Source organism: Pagrus major, chromosome 6 (genome assembly GCF_040436345.1).
Source record: "Pagrus major chromosome 6, Pma_NU_1.0".
NCBI lineage: Eukaryota > Metazoa > Chordata > Actinopteri > Spariformes > Sparidae > Pagrus > Pagrus major.
In genome coordinates this window covers 37356642-37367853 of record NC_133220.1, presented here as the reverse complement: position 1 = coordinate 37367853, position 11212 = coordinate 37356642, and the positions used below count along the sequence as shown (strand labels likewise).

The 11212-nt window shown below is 37.3% G+C and overlaps 1 pseudogene; it reads left to right on the top strand.

Annotated features, from left to right (window-relative positions):
- The first annotated feature begins 1341 nt into the window (after window positions 1-1341).
- LOC140997764 (uncharacterized) lies at window positions 1342-6458 on the top strand (annotated as a pseudogene).
- Window positions 6459-11212: the final 4754 nt, after the last annotated feature.

The window sequence follows — 11212 nt, the reverse complement described above, 5'->3', positions numbered from 1 at the left end:
CATAAATCGTTAAAAAATCAGATATTGGTTAAGTCACCATCAGTGAAAAGTGAGTAGTAACTTACTTTGATATTCATTACAACATAATCATCATTTAAAATTGGCCAAATCAATGGGGTATGAAAAAAACTGCTGGCATACGTCTATGATTATACTATTTAATTTCTTGACAATGGCTGTGTTTAAAATTAAGTGTAATCCTTTATAATCTAGCTGTATTCTTTGCTTCATCTTGTATTTAAAAAAGTGTGTAGTTATTTTTTGTAACCTGATTCTGATCACATGAAATCTATTAACTACCCAGCTCAGACAGTGGAGGAAGACATCATTCTTGAGATACAGATCGATCCTGGTCCAAGTCCAACAACACAAGACGGCATTTCAGAGGAAGGTATGTCTCATTATAAAATCAGTTGTAATCAATGTTCAGGGTTTTTCTGCTTCACAAATATCAGTTGAGATCTCATGTCTCTGCCTTGACTACTATAACAAAGTAGATTATAGAAAAATATATTTAAAAGAAAGATCTGTGTCTTATTGCAAAAACAGTTTGAAAATGTGGGATCAGGTGTGATTTTTAACCAGTGTCTGGGGAACCACCAAATGCTACATTTCAGGCATGTCACAGTTACGTTTTATTTCTTTTAGACTTCTCTCCTTTAGATCATTCAACACCATCCTCCCTCACGGATACGAAGACATCACTTTCTTCAAGTGACAATAACCACTCCAGTCGAATAGAATATGGGATTCCCATAGGCAGACGTACGTCCAGCTCTGAAGTCATACCCAGGCCTACCAAAGAGGTTTCTGAGTCAGAGGCTGCACAAGAGGTAGTCAAGGGCAGCAGATGTAATTTACATTGTTGACCATCATAAAGTGTCAAACTAAATGAGTTTCTCATCAGAGTATTTGTGACATTTAGAATGATTGGGTTTGGCTAATAGCTCTGTACTTCGTTATGTGTGTGTGTGTGTGTGTGTGTGTGTGTGTGTGTGTGTGTATATAGATAGATAGAGAGTAGTTCATCTGTTTTGAGGGGGAAGAAGGGACAAATGGGTTTTAAGTTGTAAATTAATTAAAAAGGGTCTCTATCTGAAGGCTTCATAGTCAGGGAAAACAATGTCCTCTGTCAGTGTCAGGTGAGAAGGGGGTCAGACTGGCCGTCGCCTCTTTCCTGTGAATAGTCTTCTTACAGATGAAGAGAGTTAAAAACAAAAACAGGGCCTCAACATCATACAGAGGCGATAGACATGTGTTCCTACAAGCAGTATCATCAGATAACATCTATTGGGGTTTGACGCAGTATAAACTGATTTGGAATGTTGTTTCTAAAGGAGGATGCCTTCCCGTAAACATGAGAAGTATGCCCTGGGAATTATAACACTCTTTCCTTCACTGAAGGATCCTTTTTCTCCTATGAGCTATGTAAGTTTAAAAAATGATTACTTCCAGAAAACACACCAGTTTTACAGTTTTGGGGATTTTAGTTAAAATGATTGATGCATCACAGATACTAATCAAAATAGTGTTGACATTTCTACATTCTCGTATTTGTAAAAAATAATTGACGCCACCTAAGTCTAACAAAATATTTTAAACTTGAGTATGCTACAAAAAGTTCAACTCTGCCATAAAGATTGTCATTAGGATGCAAAATTGCATCAAATGAGTGAAAATGCCTCGTCTTGCAATCGGAATGAATTCGGGCAATAGGATACTACACATGAATTAGAAAATGGCAAACCTACTTTAAAGTGATTATCCTTTTATTAATACTGTTATGACATTTTTTTGTAAAATCAATGATAAGACTTTTGTAATGATGTTTTATAAATATCTTAACAGGAGCACTTCTATGATGCGGAAAAAGGCACTGGATATTTAGCATGGCACCTTAAGACCATGTCCAGGAATACAGTAAAAAGACCAGCCAAGACAGCTACAGTGGCTCAAGCACAAGGACCAAAGCGCCGAAGATTGGCAGCCACTTTGCCTGAGCAGCTTGATGGAGATGCCTGCAGGGAAGCCATATCATTTCTCATTCACTCTCATGATGAAGCAAGTGTGTTTCAGAAGATGAAGATGACCTTTCAATATCGCCAAGACCATATTACATTAATCCATAAAAAAGGTAAAGATCCCCTCTTGTGCAAGAACTATCGTCCAATATCTCTAGCCAACCTGGATAATAAAATCCTGGCTAAAGTTCTTGCAGCAAGATTATTTAAGGTAATTGGAAAGCTGATACATAGTGACCAAACTGGTTTCATAAAGAAACGATACTCATCTGATAATACAAGGAAATTATTTAATATCATACAACATTCAAAAAAGCTCCCTCTGTCAGCTGCACTGTGTACTATTGATGCTGAAAAAGGAAACAAACAGAATTAACATATCTGGGGCTAAAAATTACATCAAGTATCTATCAAACAAGAGATATTAATCTCACTCAAACCTATAATAAAATAAGAGCAAATATTGATCGTTGGTCAAGCCTTCCCATATCTCTGTGGGGTCGAGTAAATATTGTAAAAATGAATATCCTCCCTACTGTCAACTACATCTTGAGAATGCTGCCCACTATCATACAAAAGCCTGGTTTGATGACTTACATAAAGCAATCTCAGCATTTATTTGGCACGGTAAAAAGGCACGATGCTCATACTTGAGGTTGTCTAATCCATACAAAAAAGGTGGTCTGCAGCTCCCTAACTTTTTTCATTATTATTTATCATTTGGTTGTCAGCAAGTTAATATGTTTTTTGATCGCGGTGTGATTAAAGACTGGAAAACCACTGAGGCGAATATATTACAAAGCTTAAATATTGACTCAGGATGTCTATACTATATGAAAACATTTCCTAAGGTATTGATTGGAACTCCCATTGAAGTGTCATTCAACATTTTAAAGTCATGTGCAAAGGTCTTAAGAATTGACACAGATACTTCAATAAATCAGCCAATATGGCAGAACCCAGATATAACAGTAAACAAAAAGGTTATTAATTGGAAAAAGTGGAAGGACAATGGAGTGACTAGGCTTTGTCACACATTCTCTAATAATAATTGCAATTGTTTTAAAAACTTTGAGTTAATCACTGATTATAATATTCCAAAGTGTGAGTACTTGAACTATATTACCTTACGGCACTCTACTGAAAAATGTGTGTCAATAGATAAGCTGAAAATTTGTGTACACACATTTGAAAATGTTCTTTACAGTCATAACCTGCCAAATAAAAATGCAGTTAAATTATGGTATTCAACTCTGAATGATAGCATTGGCGATCAATTTGATGTCTGTGCAAAAAAATGGGCCAGAGATCTGCATAAACGAGAGGAAGAGCTGTCCTAGAATGGTATATGGAAAAATGCAAGGCAACCTTTTCGATGTATAAAAAACACAAATTCAAAATACTCAACAGATTATACTAGATTAATTTTGTTTCATTTACTCTGGGATTGCCCTAAAATAAAAGAAATTTGGTTTGGTATAACAAAACACGCTATGAACCATATTAATATAACTATTCCACTAACGCCAGAGTCATGTATATTAGGAGATCTACATAATTTTAATAAAGTTCCACCAAAGGACAAGAAAGTGTTCCTCTCTTTATGCATGATCACAAAAAAGGTGATCATCAACAACTGGATCTGTTCCAAAACCCCATCGGAGAGGGGGTGGGTCACCGAGGCGATGGAGGCAGTGAATTTAGAGAAAGTAGCCTTTAGTCTGGAAAATAATGACGTGGGTTATGTTGAAATTTGGGCTCCAATGGAAAATTATTTGATGTCGTTGTGATGTACATGTTTTTGTCCTCTCGATATTTCTTTTGAGGTTGCTTATGAAGTTTGTAGTTATAGTGCCTGAGACCATTTAAGGGGTGGGGGGGTGGGGGGTTTTGAAAGGGACTGGAAGCGTGCTATTTGTTTGTCTACTTGTGTTTTTGATTTCTGTTTGTTTTTGTTTTTGATTGTTTTGTTTTTTGTTTTTTCCATTATTTATAGTACTATTCTTATTTGGAATATGTTTGTGTGGGTATAAGGACGTATGTGTATGTATCTGTGTTAATAAATAAAATAAAATATTTTTAAAAAAATTTTTTTTTAAATCGCCAAGACCTAGTGCATGACCCACAGAGAACCACAGATGTCTTCAAAACATTTCCACGGTTTTTAGATGTCAAAGGGCTGGTGAGTTGTCCATTTTATTTATTTACACTTCATTGTTTTGTTGCTTGAATGCAAGTACAATACTCTGACCTTTTTTGAATTTTGTGTATTTATATCAGGGTGTCCACGCATCCATAAAAAGTCTTAAAGTCATGTATCTAAAATTAAGGCCTTAAAAAGTCTTAAATACATCGATATTTTGCATATAGGTCTTAAATTACATTTAGTTAGATCTTAAATATGAACGTTCATTTACCGCTTCCGTCATCGCCTTTTTTGTTTTTTGTTTTTTGTTTTTGGGAAACGTGTTGTGAGATTCACAGTTAGCTCCGTGTGTTGTACTTCTTTCTGAAGTATCCAGGAACCTAAGTGGCATTTTGCCAACAGCCCGGTCGGAATTTATCGCCGTACACTTTGCCAGTTCCGGAAAGACTTCGACTGCGAAATCTGCTACACTATGGGAAAGTGTAAATTTAGTGTGTTGGCTTGAACAACCAGAATTCAGTTGGTTAAAAGCCGCATAATAATGAATCTGAAGCGCAGTGTACGCTCTGCAATTGGGCACATTGGGTGCGCTGGTGTCCCACACAAAATCGGATAAGCACCAGTTAGCTTCTAAAAGTCTCCAGCGAAGTCACGCTATCACACGCTTTTGTTAGCCTTTGTCACCAGTTCCCGGTCCAAGTTTGTCCAGTTCTGCTCGACCCGAACTCTGCGCCATCTCGCAGTCGAGCAACATTCAAACCATCTTCGTTTCAACTCCGACGTTGAAAGCGGAGGTGCTTTGGATTTTGAACAGTGTGTGTGTGTGCTTGTGCGTGTGCGTGTGCAGTTTTTTTAAAAAGTGGGTTATTAGTTAACTAAATTAGGTTAAATTTCTAGATAAAAACTAAACTAAAACTATTAATCACTTATTAAATTAATTAAAACTCAACTGAAATAAAAAGCAAACTGAAAAACCAAATTAAAATAAAAACTAATGAAATTTAAAAACTATAATAACCTTGACACACACTCACTCCATTCTTCCTTGTTTGAGTTGCTCTGTGAATGGCAATAAATTTAGTTATTTTTGAAAGTAATTCTGGGACTTTATTTTTCCTTACTGTTTCGTACTTTGTGTAGGTCTTAAATTTAGTTCAAAAAGGTCTTAAAAAGTCTTAAATTTGACTAGTTCAAACCTGCAGAAACCCTGTTATATGCTTATGTGATCAACAGCGGAATCAAGACTTCCTTCTGCTGTTTGGAGCTGAAACAGCCTCCAAGATGCTTGAGAAGTGGGACACAACTTTCAGGCCCAAGGTTATCAATGAGGCCAGACACCTGACTCAGTCAATTGAGGTGTGCCGACTTCTAAAAACTGCTGAGAAACTGACAGAGAACGATGACACCAGTAAGCTAATCGCCATGATGGATTTTTATTCCTAACAGCAAGTGCTGGTTTCTTTGTGCATTCCAACTTGATACTAATGGCTTGTTTCACCTCATTATCCTCCTGATAGCCTGGTACAGTGACATGGCTTCTCTGCTGCTCCTTCTCCATCTCCTGCCACCCACAGCTGGACAGAAGAAGACCAAGATACGCCCCAGTGATGCAGTGGACAAAATGTTGCACTTTCACAAGGTATGCATGTCTTTTTTTTTTATCCAATTAGCCAGTATTTTATATGTATTAACTCAATTTGAAATGACTTGGAAAGGCATAGTCAAACAAAAGGACTAAACTGAACGTCTTCACGTTGGCTACAATTCCTCAACAGCAAGGACTTCTTTGGGACACACACACACACACACACACACACACACACACACACACACACACACACACACAGACAGACAGACAGACAGACAGACAGACACAGTTTGTCATGGCTTGTTTAACAACTCAACTTTTCTGGTGTACAGACCCAAGTGAGCAACTTGATAGTGTAAGGTGTTGATGTTACCGTTCTGTTTTTAGTCATGCTGCAGCTTGGATGAACACCTTCGGAGAAGAGATGGTAGACAACCATACATCCTTGCTGTTGGTCGAACCAGGAACAGGATTGACACTTTCTACATTGTTGTGGACAAACAGCTCAACCCCTGCCAAGCCACTAGCTCGTTGGGTGCATTTGACAAACTGTTTAAATCCCACTACGTGTTCAACCTGTCGTACGGATGAGTACCTGGGCCAGCTCTTCACCTTCGTGCAAACAACAGTTTTCAATATTGATGTAATAACAACAAATGAGTCTCCCAGAGTTCGTGAGTTTCGTGCTAAAGTCTTCAACTAAAGTACCTAAATGTTTCTTTTGAAAACCCATTTGTTAACTTCAATACTGAAAGTAAAAGATTGAATTATTTCAACAAGAAATGGGGTGTTGTGGAGCCAGTAGAAAAAATTCTAGGAATTCGATTTGATACAAGGCAAAATAAACAAACAGGTACTTATGATCAAGTCCCAGTGAACAATACATTTGTTTACATACCAATTTTAGAAACGATAAAATTAATGTGCTGAAATGCTGATATTTGTAAACTGCTTTGGGAAACTTGTATATCAAGACCTGACAGATACGAAGACTTTTGTGATGGAAGTTATTCTAAGACACATCCATTGTTCTCTAAACACCAGAATTCTTTACAAATCCAGTTCTAGGATGCACGCAATTCTGGGATTTACAGAATCTTTAAGTGGACGTTATTTTTGTCGTTTATGTTTGATAGAAAAAGATGATGCCCAGAATGTTTACAATGAGGATGACCCCAAGATAATCTTGCGTGGAAAGGAACTTTTTGAAATGCACTGCAATGAGTTGCTGTCAGACCCACAGAAGTTATCTGTGTTTGGTTTAAAAAAGAACTCGACAATAACTCGATAATTTATCTTTGGACATTATGCATGACATTCTTGAAGGGATGGCTCAGTATGAGCTGAAGTTACTGTTGGAATATCTCTTTGTTTTATCGAAACCTGATCTGTTGTCTAGAATTTATGCCTTTGACCATGGGTATGTGGAGCGCAAAAATCGACCTACAAGGATTAACTTGGACAGTAGTGGCAATAATATAGGGCCCAATTCCATTTAGACTCTTTGTCTTGTAAGAAACATTCTTCTGCTTTTTGGTGACATTGTGCCAGAAGGAAACCAAAACTGGTTTTTGCTGCTGCTTTTACTGCAGATAATTAACATTATATTTTCTCCATCTGTTACACTTGGCATGACTGTACTTCTTAAGCATTTGATAATGGAACATCATGAGTTGTTCAAAGAGCTGTATCCCGATAGAAACCTGATCCTAAAACATCACTTTATGATACACTATCCATCTTGTATCCGAAAAATTGGACCACTAATACATACACTGAACAAATACATACACTAAACGCAACACTTTTGTTTTTGCTCCCATTTTGCATGAGCTGAACTCAAAGATCTAAAACTTTTTTTATATACACAAAAGATCCATTTCTCTCAAATATTGTTCACAAATCTGTCTAAATCTGTGTTAGTGAGCACTTCTCCTTTGCCGAGATAATCCATCCCACCTAACAGGTGTGGCATATCAAGATGCTGATTAGACAGCATGAATATTGCACAGATGTGCCTTAGGCTGGCCACAATAAAAGGCCACTCTGAAATGTGCAGTTTTGCTTTATTGGGGGGGTCTGGGGGGGTCAGAAAACCAGTCAGTATCCGGTGTGACCACCATTTGCCTCACATCTCCTTTGCATAGAGTTGATCAGGTTGTTGATTGTTGGGTTAGGGTTAGGCACAGGTGTGCCTTAGGCTGGCCACAATAAAAGGCCACTCTGAAATGTGCAGTTTTGCTTTATTGGAGACGGCTTATGGTAGAGAAATGAACATTCAATTCACGGGCAACAGCTCTGGTGGACATTCCTGCAGTCAGCATGCCAATTGCACGCTCCCTCAAAACTTGCGACATCTGTGGCATTGTGCTGTGTGATAAAACTGAACATTTTAGAGTGGCCTTTTATTGTCTCTGGATACGACACATATATGATACGTAAACGACAGCGTGTTCCAGTTCCTGCCAATATCCAGCAACTTCGCACAGCCATTGAAGAAGAGTGGACCAACATTCCACAGGCCACAATCAACAACCTGATCAACTCTATGCGAAGGAGATGTGAGGCAAATGGTGGTCACACCAGATACTGACTGGTTTTCTGACCCCCCAGAAAAAGCAAAACTGCACATTCTAGAGTGGCCTTTTATTGTGGCCAGCCTAAGGCACACCTGTGCAATATTCATGCTGTCTAATCAGCATCTTGATATGCCACACCTGTTAGGTGGGATGGATTATCTCGGCAAAGGAGAAGTGCTCACTAACACAGATTTAGACAGATTTGTGAAAAATATTTGAGAGAAATGGGTCTTTTGTTTATAGAAGGGTTTTAGATCTTTGAGTTCAGCTCATGAAAAATGGGAGCAAAAACAAAAGTGTTGCATTTATATTTTTGTTCAGTGTATGTGGAGAATGAGATTTGAGGCAAAACAGGATTTTCAAAAACACTCTTAAAAACTTAAAAAACATCACAAAACAAGAAATGTCTATTGCATGTCATTGGGAGACATCACATTCAAAATGTATTAAGTATGGACCTATGAAATCTATTAATGTGGACAATGAGGACTATAGTGATGTGTTGGCTCGAGCTTTGCATGTTGAGTCTGTATTGCAAGACATCCATGCAACTAACTGGGTTACAATCAGTGGGACAGAGTACAGGGCAGGATTAATAATTTGCAGTGAGATTGAACATGAAATGCCTGTGTTTTGCAGAATAGAAAAAATATTGTTGACACTGTTATCTGCTTCCTTGTGAACAAGCTTGTGGTTGACCATTTCAATGAACATTTTCATGCTTACAAAGTATTTGAAAGTAATGACAAAGATGTTGTTAAAGCAGACAGTCTTGTGATTTATAAGCCCTTCGACTTACAGAGTGCTTATGGTGGAGCCGAGAGCCAATATATTGTGCCATTATTTTCTTTGTAAATGTTTAAGTTGTGCCTGATCTTATTATTGTGCTAATTCCTATGGTGCTGGGAAGTAAGTTATTTTTTGAATTAAAAAAAAGATAAAATGTTTGTTTGAATGATTTTATTACTTGATCACTGTTGCTAGTCAACACATTTGAACTAATGATGTAACAGTAAAGAGTGTGTGTTTTGTATGTTAACTTTCTGTAGCCTTGCAGGTGACTACAAGAATTTTCAGATTTGGTGACGTGTATGTTAGGCTAGTAAACACACAATTACACTTTTAATGTATCGTAAAACAAAACAATGGATGTTAATTAACACACTAGTGAAAGGAAATAACACGATTTTAGGGGATAAAAATACACTTTAATGTGCCATTAAATAACACTGTGTTAAAAGTTAACACACACAGTGAAAGGGAATAACACAATTTCTAGTTGAAAGTGCGCTTTTGTGATGTCATAAAACAACACCAAGGGTGTCAAATATTTAACACTAATAAAGAGTTAAAATATTAACACTGTTCATAGTGTAATTTTGACTCAGAATCCGTGAGAATTATATAAACTCGGAAAAAGTGTGTACAAAAGATAATCACACTCCCCCACAGCAATGGTACATTCCGGGGGATGGGCCAGTGAAACCTGCAGTGCACCTAATTAGCACACCTGTCATCCCCTATATAGTCAATCCTTTCCCACACAGCCAGTCCTTTTGTCCCTCAGCACGGTGTGCATACTTAACTATGTGAGTAATGTCTTGAATTGGTGTTCTTGATGTGATATTTGCTATAGGTTTATACACATTATGGGAGCTGGTGTTGGGTTTGTTTGATCACATATGTTGGGATGTTGGTTCACTGGTTGCTCTACGGGTTTGATGATTTATGTTTGACTGTCACTTGTGATGCATTCACGGTGGTTTTCTAATGAGCACTTTGTTTATAGTGAGAAATATATTTTTACAATTATGAAGTTTCTGTCGAAGTTTCCAGCCTGAATTTGGTAATCATTATTTGTTTATATCCTTTGTAGAAACCACACACCTATTATGCTTTCAATCACAAGCATCACTAAAGAACTTTAATTAAACCTGAACTACTGACTCCTCATGATTCTGAACGATCATCTATGATGGGTTCGAGGATAGCCACATTCAGCTATTCCTTTATTTCAAAATGTTTAATTTAACACTGTGTGAGTTGAATAAACACTCACGATTTTGCTGTGTACTGTGTCTTTCTACTGTGTGCTGTTTATTTCTACTGTGTATTTTGACTGTTCTGTGTATTTCTACTGTGTGCTGTTTATTTCTACTGTGTATTTTGACTGTTCTGTGTATTTCTTTGTGCTCTGCATTTCTACTTTGTGCTCTGCCTTTCTACTTTGTGCTCTGTCTTTCTACTGTGTATTTCTACTGTTTGCTGTGTATTTCTACTGTTTGCTGTGTATTTCTACTGTGTATATTTGCTGTGTTGTTGTGTATTTCTAGTGTGTGTTGTGTATTTCTACTGTGTGTTGTGTATTTCTACTGTGTATATCTACTGTGGGCTGTGTATTTCTACTGTGTTCTTTGTATGTCTACTGTGTATTTCTGCAGTGTGTTGTGTATTTCCACTGTATTTTTACTGTGTGCTTCTGAGTATTTCACCTGTCATGTTTATTTCTACTGTGTTCTGTGTATTTCTATAGTGTATTTCTACTGTGTGAGGTGTATTTCAACAGTGTATTTCTACTGTGTATTTCCACTGTGCATTTCTACTGTGATGTGTATTTCCACTGTGCATTTCTACTGTGATGTGTATTTCCACTGTGCATTTCTACTGTGATGTGTATTTCGAGTGTGTGCTGTGTATTTCTACAGTGTATTACGAGTGTGTGCTGTGCATTTCTACTGTGATGTGTATTTCGAGTGTGTGCTGTGTATTTCTACAGTGTATTTCAAGTGTGTGCTGTGTATTTCTACTGTATATTTAAACTGTGATGTTTCTTTCCACTGTGTTTCTGCTGTTCTGCTGTGTACTTCTACTGTGTTCT